The 25585-nt window shown below is 45.8% G+C and overlaps 1 long non-coding RNA gene across 2 annotated transcripts; it reads right to left on the reverse strand.

The window, feature by feature from the left end:
* Window positions 1–9757: 9757 nt before the first annotated feature.
* Window positions 9758–25135, reverse strand: LOC125943131 (uncharacterized). 2 transcript variants are annotated; one of them, XR_007465580.1, is made up of 4 exons: window positions 25088–25135; window positions 24047–24100; window positions 13819–13865; window positions 9758–10095 (listed from the first exon to the last, which is right to left on the reverse strand). It is a non-coding gene; the product is annotated as an uncharacterized LOC125943131 (long non-coding RNA). The 2 variants fall into 2 exon arrangements; XR_007465581.1 differs by lacking the exons at window positions 24047–24100; window positions 25088–25135 and adding an exon at window positions 15094–15111.
* Between the last annotated feature and the right edge of the window lie 450 nt (window positions 25136–25585).

Below are 25585 nucleotides of genomic sequence, written 5' to 3' on the forward strand. Positions count from 1 at the left end.
TAGACGTTGGCACACTTGACCTGACCGATGGTGGTGCTGCACGATGCTGGGGGCGAGTAGGCCTGGCCACCAGATGCATGGGACGACAACGGGGCAATTATGGTAAGCACGAACTGCACGATGCAAAAACGCAGCCTTTCAGCCATGCTATCATCGCTCGATCCGTAGCCACTGATCGGCGAGCTTGCGTGCCACGCTTTTAAGTTCGTCAACGGCGATGATGCATCCGTCGATGTGCTTGACTGAAATATTATTCGTTTTTCCTGGGCTAAAGTACGGTCCGTAAAGAGTGAAATTATTGACGCACAGTTTTGACACTGTCTGGTTCCTCAAAGTCACTTAAATGTGGCAGTATTGCAGGAAACAGGGTGTTCCAGCTAACTTATCAACGCTGGCAAAAAAAATTCGTAGCCCGCACTGGAGGCGCAATGCCAAAGAGAGAGCGGCGCTGGTGGGCACCTAGCTAGTCCTGGCTTTTGGGCTAGGCTAAGAACGACGAAGTCATCCCCGGCATTTTCCGGAATTGAATATTTATCAATTATCGGTTAGGTATTGATTGGCTATCGCAAGGCATGGGCGCGTATTTAGGCTAGGCCACGGAGTAAGATAAGACAGGAGCGCCGACTCGGCTCGTCTGGAAGGGACACTTTCTGCAACGCCGGCTCCTGCTTCACGGCGTGTTCGCCAGACGGCGCTACGAATGATGAAAAACTCTGCAGCAGAGAGGCGGACCCAACAAAGCGAAGGAGCAAAGGCGCGGGGACTCCCTCGCGGCACCTGTTTGTAAGCTGCCCCGCGCATGCGCTGAAGCCTGTATCGCGCATAGCTCTTGCGGTTCACGGAGTGACGTTAGCAGGAGAAACAAGACATGCATCATTTTATTCAATTTATTTTATACAGGCCAAATCCAGGGCAATTGTCAGGTGGCCTACATGGAACTTTACAAGGAACAGGAACAGAAAATAAGTAAATTACGGAAACTAAGACGGAAAGTAAAGCTATAGCAAAGGGTAAGGCGATATAACGGCAGTTCGGGTGGTCTCAAGCAATGACAGACGACAGCGAAAAGAAGTTTTTATGCAAAAGCTGACGTTTATCACTCTTTTTTATCTGAGCACGCATCAAGTGCTAATATGCTTCGCTTGCTTCTTTGTTTCTTGCGGTGCTTTTCGTGTCGCCCGGTTCTCTTGCGAGCAGAATCCCCACATTCTCATTAAACATAATAATTGGGAATTCCTGCCAGTGTTTCCTGCTTATTATTTCGCAAGAGAAGCTCTGATTATGTGTCTGCATAACTAGGGGAATCATCTCGAAGGAAAGGCTGAGAATTTACAGGGTAGCCAGCCGGTATTTACACTAGCTAATCTCCTTGTCTTTCTTTCCCTTTCTTTCTCTCTCTCTCTACATTACGGCATGTCTCTGGACAAGGGAAGGCACCTGCACTGTGTGTAGTTGTAGACAAATTTAAATTGAGCTCCTCTCGTCCTTCCGCATTGGCGTCTTCTGGTACGTTCCTCCTATAGCAATCAGCATCATTGAGCTACGCCAGGCTTCCCTAAACAAATTGAAGGAACGGCTCCGCTTCGAAGTCGAGGCGCTTTCTTTACATATAGTAGGAGATCGCCTTCGTCTTTGCTGAAGTAACTATCAAGAATAAGCTGCTTCTCGAATTGTCGCGAACATATTTTGTCCATTGCTTTAAGCGCTCGCTTACCTTTAGTATTTTTTTTACGCCACTGGTGCAGTAGTTGAAGATCAGATGGCGCCGCGAAGAGCGAAAACTTCTCGCGTCCTTTGCCATACCCAGATTTACAGCCGGGAACAAAACACTGTCCTCTTGCTCAGTCTCTTCACGCACAAATATCAAGATACCTTGTTCCGTCAGGCATGAATAAACATACTGCGGACATGGTAAACAAAGCGAGGAAGACGAAAGTTTCGCACCTTCGCTTCCGCGCAGACGTAGAGTGAAAAACAAGTACTTCTGTTGTGTCATTTTGTACAACATCATTTATCGTCTAAAGACATGCCAAAATGTTTCGCATACGTGCATAAAAGTGCTACCACGTGTTTATTTGCACTTTTATTATTTGTGCGCATATATTTTTTGTGTTTGATTGCTGTCAAATTGAGACGGCCGAGGGTGCACGTTTGTAGCAGACGACATGCTCTACGGGTGCCGCGCTGCCTGTTCTGCGGCGCCGTCGTCGCCGTCGCCGCCGGTCTCCGCCACTCAGCGCATGCGCGCATGGAAGCAAGCTGTTGAGTGTTTTCCACGCGCCTCGACAGATGGTGCTACGCGATGTATAATTTGCGTTGCACGGTTTGTCCCGAGCGAATGCGTTGCGCGGCGGCGGAGTCGGCGCTCCTGTTTATCTTACTCCGTGGGCTAGGCTAAGCACTGCCAAGTCATCCCCAGCATTTCCCGGAATTCATTGATTATTTGTCGATTATCGATTGGCTATTGATTGGCTATCGATTGGCTACCTCAAGGTATTGGCCACGTAATTGGGCTAGGCTAAATAAACACTACCAAGTCATCTCCATTATTTTCCGCAATTTAATGATTATTGATCGACTATCAATTAGCTATTGAATGGCTATCGATGGATGACTAAGCTTAAATAACCCCAGCGACGCTTAGCTAGATTTAGCCAGGATGAGCTTCGCTAGTTCACAGGGCCATGTGCCATTGCGCTTGGACCCTTTCTGCACACCGCCAGGATCGGCCCACATTTTCTGTTCCCACGTTACAGACTAACGCCCGGCTTAAACAGCCTGTTGAAAAAAAAAAACAACTCGTATAATATACGAAAGAGACTTACGTTGTTCCATCATGTGTCTTCTTATGCCATGAAAATAATTTCCTGTGTGCCAGTTATTTGGCCAAATAGAGAAGATAAATAAAGATGTGTTCATTTTTTTATTACAGGGCATGGCTCTAGACCGGAATAATTTTACTACGCCCTCAAACAGCCTACTCAGTCATTTTCTATGGTAATACAGATTGCGTAATTACCTTTTCTAAGCTTGACTCTTAACGAGCTAAATATAACAAGTGCCGCGTAATTTCGCGCCAGCGGTCCCGGACCATGACACCAGCGCTCCCGAGAGTAGTTTCAAGGCATGATAATAGATATGAATAGATAATATATATCTGAATAGATAACCATCTGGTCAATGCGATAGGCTGCGATCGTCCACCGGAAGACGCAGCTCGCGATAAGTGGACGCCAACACTGGCAGGTTGCCACTTTGAGATGGCTACCGAATCCGGCTGTCAGGTTCAGCTCCTTGGAATTGCTTTTGGGACCGCTTGTGTCACGCCACGCGGTCGTCCAATCACGTGGTACGTGGCGTTTTTCGAGCACTACTTGTACGGCGCGAAAAAAGGTTAGTTACGCAAGAGATAATGTGATGAAAAAGACTCAGTGGGTTGTTGGAGGGCACAGACAAAGTTTCATCATTGAAAACTAAGTCATGAATTTAAAACCTAGGAATTGTTTATTATTGTTTGCTAAATAGTCAGATAATTAGCAGACAAAGATATCCTGCTGGTGGAACGAGAACCTATCACAAATCAACCGTAGGCTTCATAATCTTATATTGTACGAGCTTTTTCTGTATTTTTTTTTTTACAGTTGCACTAATCTTAGCTGGGATATCCTGTATATGCGTGTTGTGACTCAGCTGAGGTGCCTGCAGGCACATCGGCCTAGAAAGGAACATGCACCTGTTAATAGTTATCTAACCTCGCCCATCATATAGATAAGGGTAAGCGTACTATAGATAACTTGCACTGACGTCAGTGAAAGGAATTCTGGGATATGCGTCCGCCATGCATATTGCCACGCCTGTACTCCGACAAAGAAGAGGACTGTGCGAGCAGGCATGCGCGTTTCTATCAAGCCGCGGTGAAGAAGGGGAAGTCGCAGTAGCGTGCTGTATTAAAAAGGCGACCTGCTGCTATTCCTCTTGATCAGGGTTGTGCGACCTCTGTTTTTGACGTTGCGACAATATGAACCGCTCACTCTCCCACAGTCGTTGCAAGCCCCGCAAGACGTGTTGTCACCATGGTCATGTGCATGATATTTGGTTGTTCCAACCGCAGTGACACCTGCGGGAGAAAAACAATGGACTAACAGCAACTTCTTTTCATTACCGAAGATCGTGGAGAACCAATGCGAGCGCACGAAAGCGTTGAGCACGAAGCGGCGCAGCCATATAGGGCTGGCGCGCATTAAACGTGCAAACTTAGACATAGAGAACGGCAACCTGCGAGTCCGCGGCGCACACTTCATTGCAGGTAAATAATTCCCTTCGACTTTTACAGCGTGATAACGGCGATATATAACTAAAGGTTAGTTTTGTAACTTAATTTTCGGTCTTAGGGAAGCCAGCTAAACTGTTCGACGAGACGGACCCTGCCTGGGCTCCGTCGCTTCTCCTCGGCTACGAACAGCGCCATGAACACGGATCCCTCACGACACAAACACCTCGAAAAACGACGCGCCGAAAAGCGGCAAGCGGACGCCGAAAAGCGGGAAGCCGAATTGCAGGAACGGTGTGCCGAGGCCGATGCGGCAACGACAGTGATCCAGCCGTGTGCCAATTGGCCCCTCTCGCCACACCCGACTAGAGAAACCGACCAGTTGAGAGACCTTGAAAGTGAAAAAAAAAGAAACCTCTGTGCTTACCTCTCCAAGTAGGAGCACTTTGTCTTCTCCGAGCCTCCTCGCCGACCAACTCTTGACCCAACCATTCCCAGGCGCAATGTGTAGGGATCGACGTTCTCGCGCAGTTGATTTTTTTTCTTTGTACCGTACACGCGCAGATCCAATCAACTGTGTGAAGTAGTCCTCGCAAAAGGGCCATGCAGTTGGAAATGCTGGCATGTCCACGGAAAAGACGAAGAGAAGCCTATCACAACACAGAAAAAACTGCTCGACGGATTCTGGCCGCGTGCGCGCGTCAAACTAGCGACAAGCGGTTCGCAAGCATGGCGGCCGCGGCAGCGAGCCCGCGGATGTGACGTCACGTGCAAGCAATGTATAGCGCTGAGTATGAGCTACATCTCGCAAGTGCGTGGCGAAGAAGTCGCCATTGTCGCTCATACTAAAAGCAATAGTACGCTATTGAACTACATTCTTCAACGCCAGACATAATACTTTTCACATATGAAACTGAATGTAAATGTAAGTGCGCGGCCGTAGCAGCTTGTTACAGAATTTCTACAAACGTTGTGATGACAAGTTTCGGCCCAAACCTTTCTTTCAATTTTAATTGACACTATTGTGGCGCTATCAAGAAGACGTGGGTGGCTAATTATTTTCTCGAGATATCTTCACGCAGTGCTGGGCGCTCGAATTAACGGAAGAAAATATTGCCTGACGGCCAACGAGCGTCGTATGAACAGCACCAGTGGTCCGCTCATAGCACAGGCATCGTCCACCGTTCAGGAATCCGCCGAATCCGTGCCGCGTCCTGGCCAGCCACTACTTAGCGCCGAAGAGGTACTTGTAGACGAGCACGCCCGTCCCCACGAGTACGAGGGCGCCGACGGCTTGAATTAGCTTTTGGTGCCGCAAGCCAAAACCCTCCGACGAGCGCTGCTTGAGGCGCATGTTCTGAAGCATCAGCGACGTCCGCTCGGTCCGCTGCTGTCGCTGCCGCCGGCGTAGCTGGACCTCCTCCGGAGTCGATCCCTCGTCTGGCGAGTCGATGCCCGCGACATTCTTTTTGTCGACGGAGACGCTGGCTTCATCCTCGGAAGAACCTTTTAGCCGGGACGTTGACACGCACGCCATCTTCCTTTTTGCCCAGTCTTCTGATGAGGCTGCCGATGGTGATGGTGGGCCTTTCAAACGTGGCACGTACCCACAACTAGAAATCAGCCTAGAATAGGATGCTTGAAGGAAACGCAAGGATAGCAATGTCGCCTATATAAAATAAATAACGCGATAGAAAAATTTGAAAGAGCGAACGATAGAATACGGTATGATTTTGTAGACAGCGTATACGAATGGACACTTACGTCTAAGATCAGTACAAATAAAATATATTGGGCAATTCTTGCCGCAAAAATTATGTAGAAACATAACAGAGATAGTAAGGAAACAGGAGGCAACATCTTAAACTTTGGTATGTTGTAGAAAAATTGCAAAGAAAACGTCGAACAGATTTTTGCAGCTATGATGCAAGGAAAAATCAGACTATAGAACATGACTTCGTTCTTGGCAAGCCTTCTCGGCGCACCGCACCTGCAGCGCCCCCTACTTAAAGCGGCACTAAAGGCAAATATTAAGTGAAGCTAAAGTGACAGACTAGTGGTCTAGGATCTCCAAGGCGTCAATATTATTGCGAGCAGAGTCTTGGTAATCGAGAAATTGAGGTAAACGAAGGACACGATTACAGACTCCCGCGGTACTTTCAAGTACTTGCGCGATGACGAAGCCACCACTCCTCATTTAAGTTCTGTCGCTAGTACTCAGCCGCTCGTTGTAAAAACATCATTGCATTGCATAATTAGACGAAACAAAATGTTGTTTGTCCAGTTCTACTTCGATTTTAGAAAGAAGAAGTTATTGACATTACTCTTGAAAACGACGCGGATGGCCGAATGTTTCGTTTTTACACGACTCTGCGCCGCTCGCGTTTTCGCGTTACAGTAGTTTGGTCATCGCGTAGTGCTGCGCCTGTCTTTCTGGCTCGAGAAACTCGCACAAACTGCAAGCAGCAGAGAATTACACTTCCATCTGATGTCGTGTGATGGCCGAATGGTCCGCGCCACTTGACCAAAAGCAGCTGCAGCGGCGAATCCGCCATGGTTGCTCCATCTGGGCTCGGTTTCTCCGCGTTTGTGTTCTGTGCACAAAGCCCGTCTGTCAGGTGCACCGTCTGTCAGGTGCCGTTCTACTCACTGACAGAAGCAAAGGGCGGCGATGGCATATGCAACGTCACCACTCTCCCGTAGGGTAGCTGGAGATTTGAATTGCGATAAAGGTATTCGGACCCTTCAGATGCATTTTCCCCGTATAGTAAGTTCTTTATTTCTTGGCACGAAACAAGTGTTGCGACGTTTCTGGCATTGTATCTAAACAGCCCGCGTCAACTTAGTATTTTCCTTTAGTGTCCCTTTAATTAGGCAGCTGATCCTCCTGCTCTCTGTATGACCTCCGCGATTTCGCCGTTTCGTATCATATAAAAAGTGACAAAAAGTATCAAACTCCTCCCTGGGGCACTGATCGAAGGAATGAAACTGACGATAGGACCGGAAGTCCGTCTTCACAAAGCCTGCTCGGAACAGGGCGCCTGCAGATCCCCCTACTTCTGAGGCAGCTCCTCCTACTGCTATCCGCCGTGGGTTCCGAGATCACATCAACACAATCTTGGAGGCCACGAATGTGCATGCACTTACACAGTAGCTGAGGGCGCCTTCCCCCTCAGCGATTGCTGTCCACGAGGCTATCTGCTTCTCTCCTTCAGTCCCTGTACACGTGTGCTAAAATTATGCGCCTTTAGAAGCTCTGATATTAACGCGCCACTACACCACTGTAGTTCCTTTCTTTCGTCTTGACCACCCTACATTTTGTTCGAAGTAATCCAATAATCGAAACATGTTATACAACTGGACGCATGTGCGCTGGCAAAAACTACACGCGCCCCCTATGCGTGCTTCGAAGAAGCTATATACCGTCTAGGGCTGGACGTGTTGCGTATGCCGGGGCAGCACTGGAACATAATAGGCTGTTTTGAAAATGTTAATTTCTGTTTGCGGCCATAGATTCTCCATCCCCCCCGCCCCCTCACCCAATTTCGTAATAAAACTTCAAGCATTAGTTAAAATGAATTTAAGCAAATACACCTTCCTTTATATTTCATTTTAGTTACAGGACATTGTGTATCATGTACAACTATCGTCATCGTTATGAAAGGCAATGGGCCACTGGCTGGCAAACAGCCTCGTCAGGCACGATGCTCGGCGCCGCGACGAGATGCGAAAACAGAGGGAGAGGAGGACACCGCTCCTTCATCTGCTTGCACCACCGTCCCAAAATATTTCTTTTCCCATAATCTTTATATTCTTATGCACGTCAACGTAAACGATTTCATTCAAATTTATTATGAATGCACTGTATCTATCGCAGTTTTGGAAGCAGTAAGAGTAAAAGGAAAGTATGATGAAAGCATGATTGCCCTACCAGACCCTTTCGTTCTTTTCCGCTCACGTACAGTATCAAACCAGAAGGAAAAGGAAACTTTAAAGAAGCGATGCATGCAGTAGAAGCAACAGCACCACTCCCTCCTTTTATTTTTGCATCTCCGCGCGGTACCGCACAAGGATACTTGCTAGCCGCTCGCGTTCTCTCTTTCATAAAGCTGACAATATTACGTGTCGCGAAGTTCTTGCGTAAACATTTGTACACGCTGTAACGAAATTGTGGATTTCGGAAGATACCGTTTCTGATAGCGTAGATCTATAACGGCTTCTGTGTGAAATTTCATGTTGGAAATGCAATTGCACAAAACAAGCAGAAGTACACCTTTTTTATGCTGAAACAACAAAAACATTACGCCTACACTACCACTTACCACAAGTGACGCATCACCGAGAACGCAGAGCTCCTCAGCTTAACCTCCGAGATTAAGCGGCCCCAACCATAACCAGCGGCATGGCGAAAAAAATCTCGCAGGTGATGTGCGGGGAGTCACTTCATGTTCCCTAAACACCAGCTGCAGGCATCCTCTGCTTACGTGCTGTGAAAAGGCTGCTAACTTGAAAATCTACAATTCGCCGCCCTCCAGATTTGCCAACCTTGCTTCAGTAGTATAGACTACTTACCTCTTATCAATTTAACCAAACTGAAATCTCGTTTCAGATGGTTATCAAAAAACTAAACATGAGCCACTTTCACCCATTGTTATCGCATCACATCCTATCTGATTGTAGATGAAAAATGTTTGGCAATACGGGCTTCAGTGTTCAATTGGCTAAAAATATAACGCCTTCTTTCAGTGGGGCGTTTTTCCACATTCTTTATTCACGCCTTTGTGCAGCTCTTACTGGATGCGAAATAGACGTCGCCAATGTGCTGAATTATTTCTTTGGCTATAAAATGAGGAAATCAAACAAAGAAGCCTTGTGGAACAGGAACGCTGCGCAGTTGATCGTTCTTTTTTATTATACAGTGGATGATACCAATTCCTTATTAGGAAAATCAATAGCGGTGGATTCATTATCTACAAAAAAACGCGTACTTGAGAGAGAAAACAAAGAACTAAAGCCACTTCCACGAAGTGAAATCTGTCGAAACAGCGTCTTCGTTTTGGTAGACTGTTTCTTGGTGTTTTGCTGTCGTTATATGGCGCATAATTGCAAGGTACGAAGCCGCACCCCCTCCCTCCCGCGCTACCTTCCCACTTTCCTCCTCGCGCGCGCGAGATTGAATCGCCACATCCACTTGCGCCGAGTCGCTAAATGAGCAGTTGGTTCCGGAGCACAAGGGCGCCCCTCCTCCCTCGCTTTCATCCCCCACGGCCTTTCGCGCGACGGATGCGTCGCGTTTGTTCACCGCCATGCGTTCGCTCTCGGCGTTCGTTCACAGCAACAGCGACGATTATGGCGATGGCAGAAATCTGCTTGGAGTGTCCATATAATTGCCGTCGCAATAAAAGAAAGGTATACATTTGAAGGCATAGAAGAGCGCTGAATCGCCGAAGAAAAGAACACCGATGGAAAGAACACATATAGAGGCAGTAAAGACGCTCACTTGCAGCTGTTTTATTGAGGCTTGAAGAATCCCTAAACATCTACTGGGCATGCACGCGTCGACCATGGAAAGGTACAGATATTTCAGCCGATGGTACCCGCAATCTTGTGCACTACAACGGCTTTTGCGACGGTACCCAAAGCTTTCTTGATCTTCTTTAAGAAATACTCGCTGTCTTCTCTCCGCTGGTTTTTCTCTCCACTGACTACCTCCAAAGCAGCGACAGCGGCGTTTACATCATCGCTGTGGGGATTCGCAGCTCCTTCTTGCAAAATTCGGCCGAGTGTCTCGAGAGCTTTTCCGGATCTCCGTGCAGAATCATCTCCTGTGCGAGGGAATTCAAAATATGTTTGTACACTTGAAATTTGAAAATCACCTATGGAGTAGCGCAATTCAAGTTCATCAGGGAACTTACTGGATGAAGTGAAAATTATTCTCATAAAAACTTAAATAGTATATTAGGTGATTAACAGTTAGAGATATATTTTTGCATTATAAGTGTAATGAGATGAGCAGCTACTGCAGAAATCAAGCTGGTTAGCTGCGATGCCCTATATATTTTGAAAACGTGCACGAACAAGTACCATTTCCAAGTATCCACAATCAATATCTGCTATGGAAATCCCCCTACGTGCTTCTTGGGTGGAAATTAACTGCTAAGCAACCATTTTTTTACAGATCTTGGGAACCCATATCGTAAAATTGGTTTAATCGTCAAGTTTTCAGCGAAGCGGACCTGGGAATGAATTCATAAAGCTGTTTCTTCGCAAGTGCTATCTGCCTTGGGCTGGCCACTTTCGCTAATAATATATTCAGCATCAGAATAGGCTGGAGTTTGTTCTTACGAACACTTTTAGTGAAAGGACGCTTTGCGAGTATTGGCCCTGAGTTCTTTAAAAGAGTATGTGTTGTCATTTCTAAAATTCGCAATGTGACATCAAGTCAGTCATGTTTATCTTTAGTAGTCAACATTCAATTATCAGCAAAGAAACCACTACAAATTGTTGTCTAAGTAATGTCCGCCGCTTCGAGTAGTTCACCTGGAATTACGAATTTGCAATAACAAGACTTGAAAATGTGCCATGCAGAAAGATATAGGGGGCATATTCTACTAAAACTGGTGCACAATACCAAGTAAATCTTTCGTAGTATTATGATTCGTAATTCATAATGACCTCGTATCAATATGAACGTTCATAGCCTTCTACGTAACTGACATTTGAGCTGGCGAAATGGAACATAGTTGCATGATCTTAAGCAGCGGGATAAAGTAAAGGCAGAGGACACACATAGACAGGATGCGTGCTGGAGTCCTATGCGCATACTTTTTAAGTGTGTTTTACACTGTTTCACCACGTGCTTTTCCCGAAGTTAGGTGCTACGGCACATTCCTTAACTGAAAACAGCGGAAGCGATGAGACAATATTGGTTCGTTCATCACCATTAGGTAAAGTAGGTTCACATTGGAGTTGTCCTTTAGAAATCTTGAAAGAAAGTCTGCTTTAATAGAAGGAGGAGGGGGGGGGGGGGGCGGAGGGAGCTGAACTGTAAGATAGTCAGGTCCGCCTATGAAAAATGTCTGCGTGAGTCAGTGGTGCATGCCATGTTTGGTCCAACCCAGTTTTATTCATCTGGACATTTCGTCCTCTTCGTCCGCATATTTCCTAATTTGATCACACCATGTAAATCTCAGAAATCATCAACTCCTCTTCCCTTCCATTGGCGGCTGTTATGTTTGCTTAATGGATCACTACATAAATGCTCTAGGCCATTCGTTGACAACCTACTACCTTTCTTTATCTCATTCTACTACAAAAAATAACGTTTCTACACTAATTTATACCCCTGGTTTACAGTCTCTTAACGTTCCGGCTATTTTATGTTCCATTGTTCATTACGGGATGTTTAGGTTCTTTTGCACCAAATTCTTCCTCAGTCAATGATCACGCACCCCATGAGTTACCACTGTTAAAATGCGACCATTTGACGGTTTTCTTCTCAAGTATAGCTGCAAGCTAGCTGTCATGACTTGCGAGTAACTGCCATAGGTGTGTGTCCAGGGGGTTGAGGCTTTTCGCCAGCTTAAGGGGCGTAAATTCAGCGCAAAGACTAGCTCCTCTAACATAATATGAAATAGGAAGTAATGTGGTGGTCGTCATGGCCACGGGTTCCTATTTTCATCGTTGGAATGGGTAACCTAAAGCACGGGTGTAACTGGTTTTTAGGATATTCAGGGAGGAGATAGACAAAGAAGCCTCCACCTACCACCAAGCTAGGGTATTGTTTTTTCAGTAAGCTGCGTCACATCTCGGATAAAATTTTCAGTAAGGTCTGGTCAAGAAAGACATTTTGCATTAATAACGCCCGAGACATTCACGTCGGAGTTGTATTTTAGAAAGCTTGAAATGAAGTCTGCTTTTATAGAAGGGGGAGGGCAGGGAGGGAGCTGAACAGCAAGATAGTCTGGTCCACCTAATAAAAGTTCTACGTGAGCCAGTGGTGCAAGCAATGTGCGCTCCAACTCAGTTTTATTCATCTGGACATTTAGTCCTCGGCGTCCACGTATCCTTTTTGCTAATCAGTATTGATAAGTGTAATCATGAACAGGTTCTATAGATGCTGACAACCAAAACCAAATTTTTATTTTATCTTCCTTGGCTGCTAAAGTTTTCCTCAAACTTATACATATAAATTCTCGAACCTTCTCGAGTGTTTGTTAAATTAAGGCCTGAACAACTTTTCGCAAGCCACCCTCTTTGTTTCTGAACCGACAGATGGGATTCTCGAGGCGCTGGTAGCCGAGATTTTCAAGTTCAGCATGGTAACTAGTAGTTCCAAGTGAAACAGTTTAAATGCTTCTTCCAAACATGTAGTAATTGAAATTGTAGATATTCGGCCTCCTTGGTGGTATGTGTATTTTTTTCTTTTCTTGTGTGGTATTGTACAGCTTTTCTTATGAACAGGTAAGAGTGATGAGGAATCTTCGTACAGACTTTCGATGATATTCAAGTGTGCTTCTATTCTTTAAATATGTACTGCCTTCGTGACTACTCGTATCTCTCCTGCACTGAACGCCTTTTGTAATGCACAAAATTGTTATTGAGAGGTGGGTTCTATTGCATAGAATTCTCACTTACCTGACTGACAAGATGTAATTGATCTATTGTGAATATTTATTTCTAACGCCCGTCTGTTATCGGGGTTGAATAGAGCCAAGTGCTGCCCCGCTTTTATTTAACAACCCTAACGTATACATTGTACATTACCTAAATTCAAGATAAGTGGCTTTGAATTTTCTAATCCCGTTAACGTGGCCATTATCATCAACTTATATATAGTTGACATGAAACATTGCACGTGGAGAGAATTCATAAGTAATATTTCACTTGACGTTACACACTTCACAGAAGACCCGCCTGGTCACTTAGCCGCTTTAGCGTTACACTGCTCAGCACGAGGTTGAGAGATCAAATCTCGGCTGCGTTGGCATTTCGATGTGCACGAAATGCAATAACATTAGTGTACCGGGGATTGAGGGCATGTTTACGAACTGCAGGTGGCCGAAATTAGTCCAGAGTCCCCCACTACGGCGTGCCTCATAATTAGATCGTGGTTTCGGCATGACAAACCTCCGAAATAAATTTTAAATCTCACTTAAAACAATTGCAGAAATGCGAAGCAATAAAAGCGTATAAGGCGCATAGTAGGTCTTCGTTGGTTTCCAAAGAAAGCTTGTAGTAATTGAATGCATTTTTTGTTACACGAGTTAGCACCTAGTTTTTCATTTCAATCACGTGCTAAATAGGGCAGCGAACACTGCATAGTCGACCTCCAAAACATGATGACCATGACGTAATTCCGGCTGCCGCAATTGGTTCCGGTGCTCGCATCGCACGAAAGCAATGCGAGCCCCATATTCATTTCTGTTAATTCGAGAGAGCCGTCACTGCCGTCAGGATTTGGAAAAACAATTGCTCGTAGCTGACTATAACGGCTTCTGCTGCAAATGCAATACAATTACAAGACCTCGTTCAAAATATTCGCTCACCAACGTCGAGAGCTTCGTCTTCATTTCTGTAACTGTCCGGACCATTCCTGCGGAGGAAAAAATGATTAAGTTCTGCCCTAACTGCGAAACTTTCCTTAGATTGGAATGCTTACCAACTGGCCAGCATACAGGCGCGTTGAGGTGATGATTACTATAGCCGCGATAATGAGGTGATTCAAGAGGCGATGGCCAAACGTGCATGGTACTTAGAAAGTTCGGTATTTTGAATAAGGGCCCGACTGTTTAGTACAACGAAAAATAATCTGCTTCTGCCAGGGAATAACCGCCAGTTAACCCCGCTGTTAGGCGCAACGCCCGACGGTTATTCCAGCGATTTCTTATATCAGGTCACCGTCTTCAAGAAACAATGGTTATAGTTAATATTGTCACGAGCGGCGATCCTTATGGTCAGCGCTTGGACGATGACGACGACAACGATCGACCGCTCGTCTTGATGTGGTTGCCGTCACGTCGTGGTGGGCTATGCGAAAAACGCCACTCACTTTATGCTGGTCCTTACCGCGTCATACGCAAAGTCACTCACGTTACCTATGAGATCGCTCCGCCTAAATCCTAAGTCAGCCTCTGCAACAATCGCGAGTGATATAGTCCATGTCTCGCGCCTTAAACCGTAACGCTCTCGGCCCGATCCCTAATTACACCGGGACGGTGCTTCTGACGCCAGCGGGTAATGTCACGAGCGGCGATCCTGTGGTCGGTGCTCGGACGACGATGGTGTGCCTATCTGGTGTGCACGTGCTAGCCTAACTATTGCTCACAGCATTGTGCGCCTTGCCCTGTAATTACATCCATTGCATATAGAATCTCTCCGTAACAATATGAAACAAATTTAAACACAAATATACCACCCTTTCTCTTTCTTAAACTAATGATTAGAACTATGGAGGGGCCACTGACTATTGAGCCTTGCTTGTTCCCAATGCTCAGCTGTGTGCAAATTACAATGTTGCTGAAGTGCACAGCAAGTTTCTTTTTCTACACTCGGTGTCGGGCTACCGAATTATCGCTTTCCCTGAGATAAATCACTTTATCGCACAGAAATGTAGATCGAGGTAATTTCTGTGAACAACGCTACTGCAGGTACTTTTCTGCGTTCTCATTTGCTTGAAATCACGATAAGATAACAGGGACCTAGACATGGCCCTTCTCCGGCGCATGCTTACATTCACAGTCAAGTAATAGGACGATCATATTGTACGATAAACACTGCTTAGAAGAAAAAGCAATGCACAAAAGCAAAGAAACACTACTTACAATGTGGCGCCATCTTCGGTGATGCAGTTCGAAAAGAGGTAAAAAATAATAAAAAGTTAGCTTTCAACCACAATGCATTCATATTAGTACAAACACTTATGGACTTTGTTATATTGGATCAATCTTATCATTATCTAGGGTAACACAGTTTTTCTTGAATGTTCTTTACATAACAACTGCTATAGCCACTTCGTACTTCTGCAAACTCATTGTTGCCAAATACATAAGGTTTGTCCACGACATTCTTTTCAGCTAATGCCGAGATGCATTTGCGATAATATTTTCATGTATTGGTGTTATATTCAGATAGGGGCTAAGCAAACGCTTCGCCGTGTTCATTTACGTATGTATGTATGTATGTATGTATGTATGTATGTATGTATTTATGTATGTATGTATGTATGTATGTATGTATTTATGTATGTATGTATGTATGTATGTATGTATGTATGTATGTAGATATGTATCTGTGTATGTATGTGTTTGTCACGGTTCGTTTATGGAAAGTGACTTAAAGTAATATCGCTTTCCATGTTTTCTATTCAAATGAAGGGTGAGAGCGTTTGATCTCGGAAGTGAAAAAGAATGTATATTTACATAAAGAAAGCATATACATTACACACATAAAAAACGATAAAAAATAAAGAGCACTCTACACTGCTTTTAACAAAGACAGTTCTCACAAATTAAATCATGATGATGTATTGTATTTATTGGCGCAAGGGCCAGTTATGGCCAAAGAGCGCCATGCAATTCTGAGAAGTAGAGGAGGCGTGGCTGTAAAGGGGCCTAAAAATAATCGCTGTAGAGTGCGTAAAATATACATGTACTAAAATCATGGCAGTGACCAATGAGGTGTACTATGAAAATGAAGAATGCATTGAGGAAGAATGACACGATTTACAAAATATAACAGATGCAAGAATTTGTCAGAAGCACAAGTGCCTAAAAAGAGCCCTTGAAACACAAGGGCCTGAAGGCACGTGCTATAAAAATAAACTACCACAGCAGCATGCTCTGGAGAGAGGATGCGCTACGAACTTATTGGGCTAATAACATGTAGCGCAACATTGTTCAAGAATCTGAGCATGCGTTTTGGCATTAAAAAGCGGTTGTTTACCAATAAACATCATGGGATGAAGAGGGATATAATAGTGGTATGCTACAGGGAAATGTTTCCTTCTCTCCTTTCGGCTTCCCGACACTCAAGGAGGACATGGAGGACGGTCAGCTTCTGACCACATCTACCAGAGGTTGGTGGTTCATCGCCAGTCAGCAAAAAACTGTGGGTGCCATATGTATGTCCTATTCTAAGTCGACAGAATAGGACATCAGTTCGCCGTGTTTTCGTTGTGGAGGGCCAGAAACCTATCTGTGGCTTTATCAAGTGAAGCTTATTATTTGTTTCAGCGTCCCACAGGCGCTGCCAGTGGCCTCGCAGTTTCCTTCGCAAAAAACGCTTAAGATCTGTGGAGGGAATAGCAGTGGCAGGGTTAATAGCTTGTGATGTAGTTGATGTGGCCAAATGGTCTGCTATCACATTGCCTTCGATGCCTCTATGGCCAGGCACCCGGCATATAATGACATGTTGATTTGATATATACGCTCTGCATAGAGTGGAATAGAGCTCAGTGAGTACAAGATTTTTGTGTTTGCCGAGTGACATCACGGCTTTCACGACGCTTAGGGAGTCTGTAAATACAATTGCTTTTTGAAGTTTTGATTCTCTTATATGATGAACAACCGACAATACTGCATGGACCTCAGCGGTAAAGATACTCGTTTCCGGGTGGAGTACACCGGATTCCGCGAAGGATGGGCCGACGGCTGCATAAGACACCCCTGTATGTGACTTGGAAGCATCTGTGTAAAACTCTGTACACGAGTACTTGGTCTAGAGTTCTAAGAAATGCATTTGAATGTGTGCTTCTGGCGCGTGTTTAGTGACCTCTATAAACGATGTATCGCAATGTATGAGTTGCCACTGCCACGGCGGTAACAGTTTCGCTGGAGCCATAGGACATTGTTCAAGAACTGGAACACCCATTTCCTCACTGACGTTTCTTACACGCAAAGAGAACGGCTTTCTCGCTGCAGGTCGGTTACGGAAGAGTGTGGCAGCGGTCACATCCTTTATTGTTGAATAAGAAGGATGTTCAATGTTCGCTTGTACTTTCAGAAAATATGTAAAACTGCTGTATGGCCGCTGTAGATAAAACGACCACTGACTCAATTCTATGTAGAGGCTCTGGATATGACTTGTCATGAAAGCACCAGTCGCGAGGCGGATACCCAGATGGTGGTAGGGGTCTAGGATTTTTAATGCACTTGGCGTTGCTGAATTATAAATTATAGACCCGTAATCAAGGCGTGAGCGGACAAGACTGTTGTACAAGTTAAGAAAGCACTTTCGGTCACTGCCCCATGTTGTGCGCGACAGAAGTTTTAAAAGGTTCACTGTCTTCAAGCTTTTTGCCCTCAAATGCTTAAGATGGGGAATAAATGTGAATTTAGAATCTAAAATGATTCCTAAAAACTTGTGCTCACTGCTCACAGAGAGCGCATCTCCTTTGATTTCAATACTTGGGGCAGGCGTTATGCCTCTCTTGTTTGTCAAGAGTACGCAAGTGCTCTACTGGGCGTTTACTTTGGGCGTTTATCACGATGACACGGAAGTGTCATCGCGGTCTTTACGAAAAATAGCATATTTTCGTAGGAAATTTCTTTGCGTGTGTTTGAGGTGTGTTTCTTGAACACACAGCACTTTTGGACTTAGTGTATGGATAAGTTCTTTGACATCATCTAGATTGTGTAGAAGTCCTCTAACATTCCACTGCAATGTTTGTGTGGCCATATTGCAGAAGAGGTTTGTGCTGTGTGCTTAATATGCGAGAGTTAACTTACAGAGCCCTTTTCAGGCCCCGTGATGCGGGGTTTCTGTTTTTAGGGGCGAAGCTCCTTAGTGTGTGGGTCTGTCCCTCCTCTGTAGTAGTAGTAGTAGTAGTAGTAGGTAGCCACGTCTACATTTATGAGAAAAAAAACATTTCCGAAAGTTGTGTCCGTAGCGGAATCAAACCAGGGACTCTTCGCTTCTGAACGCGTGGCGCTAACCACTACGCCACGAAGCGCACATGGACAGACGCACCACGATGGCAATAAATACCCAACATTAACGAAAGACTGCGCGTTTCTAACGCGTTTGTGCTAGCGCGTTACGGCCCGTGTAAGAAGCTGGTGTAAGACGCTGTGGCCTCTCCGCCTTACCCCCGTATTCATAAACGCTGATGGCGTCGGCAAACGCGGTGCACGTTCCGGCATGTGTAAACGGCTGCGTAAGACGCTGTGGCCTCTTCCCCTTAGAGTACTGCACGTTTGTAACGCGTTTGTGCTAGCGTCCCCTTAAGCGGGAGATGGTGCAATTATAATGAAGGGCGCTGTTATAAAATAGGAATGCCGTCACATATGGCGCGTGTCATTGGTGGAAGTCAATCGTTCGATTTAGTGCGGCGAGACTGGGCGAATTACACGGATGATTCACGGTTTACCGATGATTCCCTCCGGAGCTTCGCCCACTCATCATCATTCACCCCGTGGATATGCGGTGTTTTTTTGGAGTGGTCAAGAGATTATGGACGCTCCTTGGGCGCTGGTGGTGCCGTTTGACTAGTAGTCACGTGCATCGCCTCTTGCGGGGTGCTCGACATCCGCTCATGCGAGCGGTGCGTTCGTCTTAAAGGCTTCGCCTCGGAAGACGAGCCCTTTAAGGCCAGCAACCCAGAGGTTGAGGGGCCCTTCTTGGATGGCGGAGCAGCGGTGGCTGCATCCGCCGAGGGGGCTGGTGGCTCCGCCACGACCACACTCATTGTGGGCCGTTCTGGAGCCGGAGGCCGTTGTGGCGCTGCCCCCTGCCGCGCCGCACTGGCATAGCTAAGTTGAGGTAGGTGCCCCAGCCTTTTCCTCGCTTCATAGAATGAAATTTTCTCTTTGACAGTGATTGAAATTATATCTTTTTCTTTTTTTCAGCAAGGGCAGCTCTGTGAGTCAGCTGGATGGTCTCCCTTGCAATCCGCCTTTTTCACGGCGCTACGGCGCATGCGCCATGCCCTGGCGGATTAGTCGCGAAACGTTTTGAAAGGGTTGCGCGCGCGGCCGTGCGGCCCCGTCTCGAGGAAACGTCCCCCGAAAAAAAAAATGCGCTCGCACGCGCGCTACTGCAAGTGCAAACTCGTGGTGTGTACCTCGTTGAAACTTCACTGGTAGCTCGACGTCGGTGCGGTACCGAAAACGTGCGTAGCGTAAGACTGCAACTCCACTTTTAACGGAAAGCGGTGAGGGCTTCGTCCAGACTGCACAGGGAACCACGTAGTTGCCGCCTTGCATTGATGGCTGTGATAGCAAATTTATCGATAAACCCCTGCGTTATACTTGGACGACACTTAAAAACACGTTGCTGACGAAGACTTCTTGCAGCGTCGGTCCTCGCTTGCTGGTAGTGGCAGCGTGTGCCCGACTTCACGTACTCGTTCAAGGCGCGGTAACACTGGGTCGATACGAGACCAACAAGACGCGCACGCCTACGATAGGGCGACCATTCAGCACTGTGTCGCTGAGACCATTTTATCATACCAGGCCTACAAGACATAACCGACGAGCGCGAGTTGTCGTACTGCGACGGGCTTTCTTGTCGACGGCACCGATAAAATCAGCGTGCCGACCATCATTCGACCGAACCCCGCGCGATCGGCCGTCGAACCGATAACGCCATAGCCGCAATGGCTTCGTTAGTATATATAAATAATCGCGTTCAAAGTTAGTCAAAACATGCCTACGAAGTTGAAATGCACAAGATTCGACCCTCTCAATCCGTGCACATAAGTTTGAGCCAATGTTGATCCTGTTCAGCGGAGGTCAGGCCTGGCGCCGTCGAGTTCGCGCCCGCTACCGGCGGACCTGTAAGCAAGTTAGGATGAAGGAAACTGCTTTTATAGTCTAGTTCTAGCTTTAGCGATTTGAAATAAACTACTCTTCGCGTCGATGGCCGCATACACAATAAGCTGCAAGCGGGGAGACAGCGCTGTGCCCAACGCCTGTGCCAACATCTGTACGTCACCGTTCCCGTAGGCTGCCGGTCGTATTCGCAACGTAGATGGGTGGGTTTTTACGTGTTGGCATGCTGACACATTTCTTAGTTCATGAAATGTACTCGTTATCTCTGCTTCAAACCCGAAACAAGAGACGGTACATTCGGTACAGCAGCATAAACAGCCGCTTCGCTCAGTTATATACCAACGGTATCAGCGATGGCATCCGCGTTTTTGCAGGGGAACAACACGGCCTTTAAATGAGTGCTTATGCGAGCACAGTTTGCTCTAATAATGCTTTATGACACGCGCAAACTAACTATCGCGAAGTTAAAGAAAAGCGAGAACCAGTAATAAATTAACAGCCCAATATTTGTAACTGGATCACAGCCGCCATTGTTTAAGTGGCTCAGCCGCTCATACTGACTCGGCTCACGATGGAACAACGCGGCTCATATGAGCAGATATGTGCGTTTTATTGTACGTTTCGACATTCTTTCATATCAGCGCCTTTTCATACATGCACCTTTCCCCCATTTTTTGACGCTAACAACGATCTGTGGCTGTAGATGCCGATGTAAACAAGTGCATCGCTTTGCTAAATCCGACGCGGAAGGCTGCGCACTCGAAAACATCTTATTTATGCGAAATGTCTAAAGAATGTGTGCAGCGGGAACTCAGCGTGCCTTTATCGGCCGCACTGTAAACAAAACAGCACACTCAGGCCTGCTCACCCTACATGTATATAGTTGGTGAGTGCTACATGGCTTCCAGGAACGACATGCTGCCCCCCAGAAGCCATTAATAATTATTCGCAATCCACGAAACGCACAACCGATGCGCACTTAACACGGGCGCAGGTTCACAAATCAACCGGCGAAAGCCCCAGCCCCCTACCAAAACGTTTCCAGCGGCGCGCGGCAGAGGGCAGCACAGGAAAATGAAAAAAGGCGGATTGGCACATTGTGCAGGAGCATTGCGGTTGTCAGAGAGATGGTCATTGGCACTACACTTCGCGCATGTTTCTTTTCCTCTGTATGATTGTGATGCATGTCTGAACCTCTGGCACTTGAAGCACCGCCTCGGGTTCGGAATGTATGGTCGGACGTTGATTTTCAAGTACCCTGCGTCGAGTGAAGGGGGAACAGTACTGGTACCAAATGTGAGTATCACATGTTTTGTGGGGATCTGTTGGTCATTTCGCCGGAGTGTAATTCGTTGTACCTTAATTACATTTTGCTCTTGGAATCCTTCAAGGAGTTCTTCGTCGCTGAGGTTCAGGAAATCTTCTTCCAATATTACTCCCCTACTTGTGTTGAGCGAGAGGTGTGGAGAGATTGTCACGTTAGTATCACCAATACTGGTGAGTTCAGTTGGCTTTTCGAGTTGATTTTTCTTCGTCAGCTCGAGGAGAAGGTCTCCGCTTGCCATCTTTGAGGCTTTGTAGCCAGGTCCAATTGTGTTTGCTAGGAATTTTGATACTATTAATGGTGGCAGTTTCCTTACAGTTGTGTTGCATTCACTATGAAGGACATGGTACTTTGGATAGGTCTCTTGGTTTTGTTTCAGAAAGAACTGGAAAGGTGCTTCGGTGCACCCTTTATTAAAAGGGCGATCTTGGAGGGGGGGGGGGAAGCGTTTGCCATGCAAGCCTTCGTAAGTTCGGCGGTGATGGTGGCCACCCACCACCGAGCCCAACCTGGGGACGCCACTAGCTTGGAAGAATACCTGCAGACGCCAGCCATGCATCGGCGCTATAACCCAATATATTTATACCCGAGACTGGATATATATTGCACCAGGTGAACCCTTGCTGCCAGGAAATTCGGAAGTAAAAGAAGTGAAAAAAAGACAGGAAAGATAAAAGGGCGGGAGAAAAAGATGAAAATGAGAGAGAGAGAGAGAGAGAGAGAGAGAGAGGGACTGAAAAAGGCAACTACCGATTTCCCCCGGGTGGGTAAGTCCGGGAGTGCCGTCTACGTGAAGCGGAGGCCAAAGAGGTGCGTTGCCTCCGCCGGGGGGCCATAAAGGTCCAAACACCCGGCATCGGCTCACCCTCCAGGATCCCCTTTTCCCCGAACACGGCTAAGCCACGCACGGTTAAGCGTGGGAAAGTCCAACCCTCATGTGCTCGGGTCCGTGGTGTCGCAACACACCAAACGCCTGCTGACGCAGACGCCCCTGCGGGGTCTCACAAATTAAAGTCATCGCAGTTCTAATGCTACAGTTGTTAGGTGTGTCCGACTACACAAGCACAGTAGCATGAGAGTGGGGTGCGTCTCACCAACAGTTTGGGCACATGGTCGCGTCGGTGAAGAATGCCGAGCCGTCATCGAAGGAAGGCACTGGTCGCTCCTTGAGCGAACTCCAGGTTGTCACGAGAAGGGACCTTCTGCTGACTCAGGAGGTTAGGCAGTCCAGGTTCTGCCTGTAATAATCTGGAAGCTCGAGCCCGCGGTGAGACCTTGTCCTAGCTCCGGAGACTAGGCAGACCAGGTTCTGCCGGTAGGAGTCAGGAGGCTCGGGCCCATGGCCCGACGGCTTACTCCCGCTCCCGGCGGACACTGACTTCTTCGGCGCTCGCTTACGCCCGAACACCACCACGCCGTTCTAGGGTCTCTCCCACATCTCTTCTTCGTCCTTCCTTTTCTCCTACGTCAACCATCGTGTACGGCCCTTAATGGTCGCTTTCTTTTTTAGTATTTTGTTTTGACGGCGCGTCAGATATCACGCGCGTGGCTTCTTCGTCGTCGGCGTCTTGCTCTCGATGTTTTCTTCGCCGCACCGCTCTCTATCTACTAGACTGGCTTCGCGCACTGTCACAACAGTATTTATGCGTGTGTGTGTGTGTGTGTGTATGCAAGTATGTATGTATGTATGTATGTATGTATGTATGTATGTATGTATGTATGTATGTATGTATGTATGTATGTATGTATGTATGTATGTATGTATGTATGAATGTATGTATGTATGTATGTATGTATATGTATGTATGTATGTATGTATGTGCGTACTCACGTACGTATATATGTATGAATGTATGAATGCAATCATACAGGCAAGATTCACGAAAGAGTCCGAAAAAATTGTATAGGGGTAGTACGCCAGAAGAAACTGGAATTTTCAGCGATGCAGTTGGATTTTAGTAGCCGTGGTTTATGTACGAGTTAACTCAAACAATGGAACATACTTTATAAAACGTGTTGGATATAAATACGCATGTAGCTAAGACGTGTACCTCGCTAGTGATCGTTCCAGTTGAAGTATTATAATACTATACATTTTCGTTGTTTCCTATACTTTTTATGCTTTTTGTGTTTCCTCTTTGCTATCTGTTATCAAACAATCTTGCGAAAAAACCATTTACGTATTACGTAGATTAATAAGTGCCTGACACTGTTTGCTTTATGTTTGTCATTTGCCATAATTTTTACCATGTACTTGAGGTTATTACTTTCTCCTGGAACTTAGCTACTCTTATGTAATTCCTTCGGGTTCTCGAGGTGATTATAAATTAAAAATGAAATAAGTTTAATTTAGGCATTTAACTGTTAATAGCCTGCTTTTCAATATCTGCCTCGGCAATGCCCCTACGTGTACACTTAGAGATGGATTTCAGAGTTTGAAATGATGGACGCTACTATTTTCCACACTTAAACGGATTAATTATATTTGCCGCATAAATGGGAAATGATATTTAAACAAAGTAAAGCGATAAGCGTATGTGGATGCGATAGGAGTATGTGGAGTACCGAGCTGCAAAGCCTTGAATATTTTGACGCCTCTAGAAAGCTTTAGAAGACATGCAAGTTAGGAAGCTCACGGCTGTCATCAAAATGACATTTGTATAGTACGTGAGGCATACTTACACCCAAGAGCAACCAACGCCATGAATGACAGAAGCTTGAGATGCGTCATTTTTACTACGGATAAAAGAAACAGACAGGCAACCGGAGATGTACGACAAATGTCTAGGGAAAAGAGCCTATATGCATATGTACCGATAAAGATACTTGATACTATAGTAGTAAAGCCAAAATTTTGCATACAGGACATGCGTTTTGCTGATCTACAAACCATTCTGTATAAGTTCACCTCGGGTCACACACCATAATTTTGATATGATACAGCAGGCTGTTCTTTTCCTTCTCTTTCTTTCTTTTTTGTGGAAAGCAGAAAGCACATAAATACTTATCTGTCCTATTTTTATTTGCTTCTTTGTCAATTTTACACTGAAGAGCTTCTGGAATTGGCCGAGACGAAACTGTTCTCTGCCGCATAGACAAATAGAAAAGGCAAAAAAAGCATAGCTGTGCACAATAAATGCAAATTATTATCTATTTCCTTGAGACCTTAAAAACGTTTTACAATCACCGAAGCTCATCTGTTTCTCCAAAATAACAGCCATTATACTTCCACACGCTGGATTTATATACCACTGAGCGGTCGCTATATTTCTCTCAGAAACGTTAAATCACGCGGACATGCATATGACATTCGCGTTTTGGAAATACCGCAATGACACAGTTAAAAATGCTCCCTCAAGGTAGATAATTATTATTGCTGTAGGACAAAATAAGCCTCAGAGGGTGCAAGTTTTTTGTCAGACTGAAGTATGCTTTTTCCAGGCGATCGCACTTTACAAAAATGTCCTAATGCGAAGTGACAAAATCTCTAACGATGCTGAATTTGCACAATTTTCAAGCATATGTATTCACTGAAGAAACTAACATAATATTTTGTATTGATTAGATCAAGAAATTTTGGGAAAATATTGAGGTAACAACCCCACAGAGTAAGGACGGAGTTGATAGAAAAGTTGTGCTAATTTAAACAACAACGACCTTTGATTTACCCGCCATGGAATTCACGTAATGAAAGCCTAATCAGTTGCGTAAGCGAAAACTTACTTGCAGAGGTAGTTTCTTGTACTACTCAGACAACCAGGAGCATATATGTAAAACGTCGAGGCCTTTATATATGCTTATATTCCTGCACGTGCCGCACGAGCGGGAAATACAGATGTCGATACGAGGAAAAGAGTATTTCGCATTTATCAGCGCGTGTCACAAGTGCGGATAACGTATCGCCTATTGCAGGCTCCCTAGAATAAACTTCAGGAACGCTTTGACGTCGAAGCGCTGACTCACGAGGGATTTTCAGGTTTTTTTCTACCACCTATCTTTACCCTTCGATAGTGCTTCGATTTCCGGGCGTTGTGTTGCTGTCCCCTTTCATATGTCTCACTTTCTTACGTTTGATTTACATCGTAATGACTTAATTTTACATCTGGTTAACCAAGAACATGCATCAAACAAGCTCGCCTCAATAAATTGGCACCGCCCATTGTTTCACGAACAGTAACTGCGTCAGTTAAACTGGTGCAACGACAGGGTCTGGAAAATGAG

This window comes from Dermacentor silvarum, chromosome 2 (genome assembly GCF_013339745.2).
Source record: "Dermacentor silvarum isolate Dsil-2018 chromosome 2, BIME_Dsil_1.4, whole genome shotgun sequence".
Classification (NCBI taxonomy): domain Eukaryota; kingdom Metazoa; phylum Arthropoda; class Arachnida; order Ixodida; family Ixodidae; genus Dermacentor; species Dermacentor silvarum.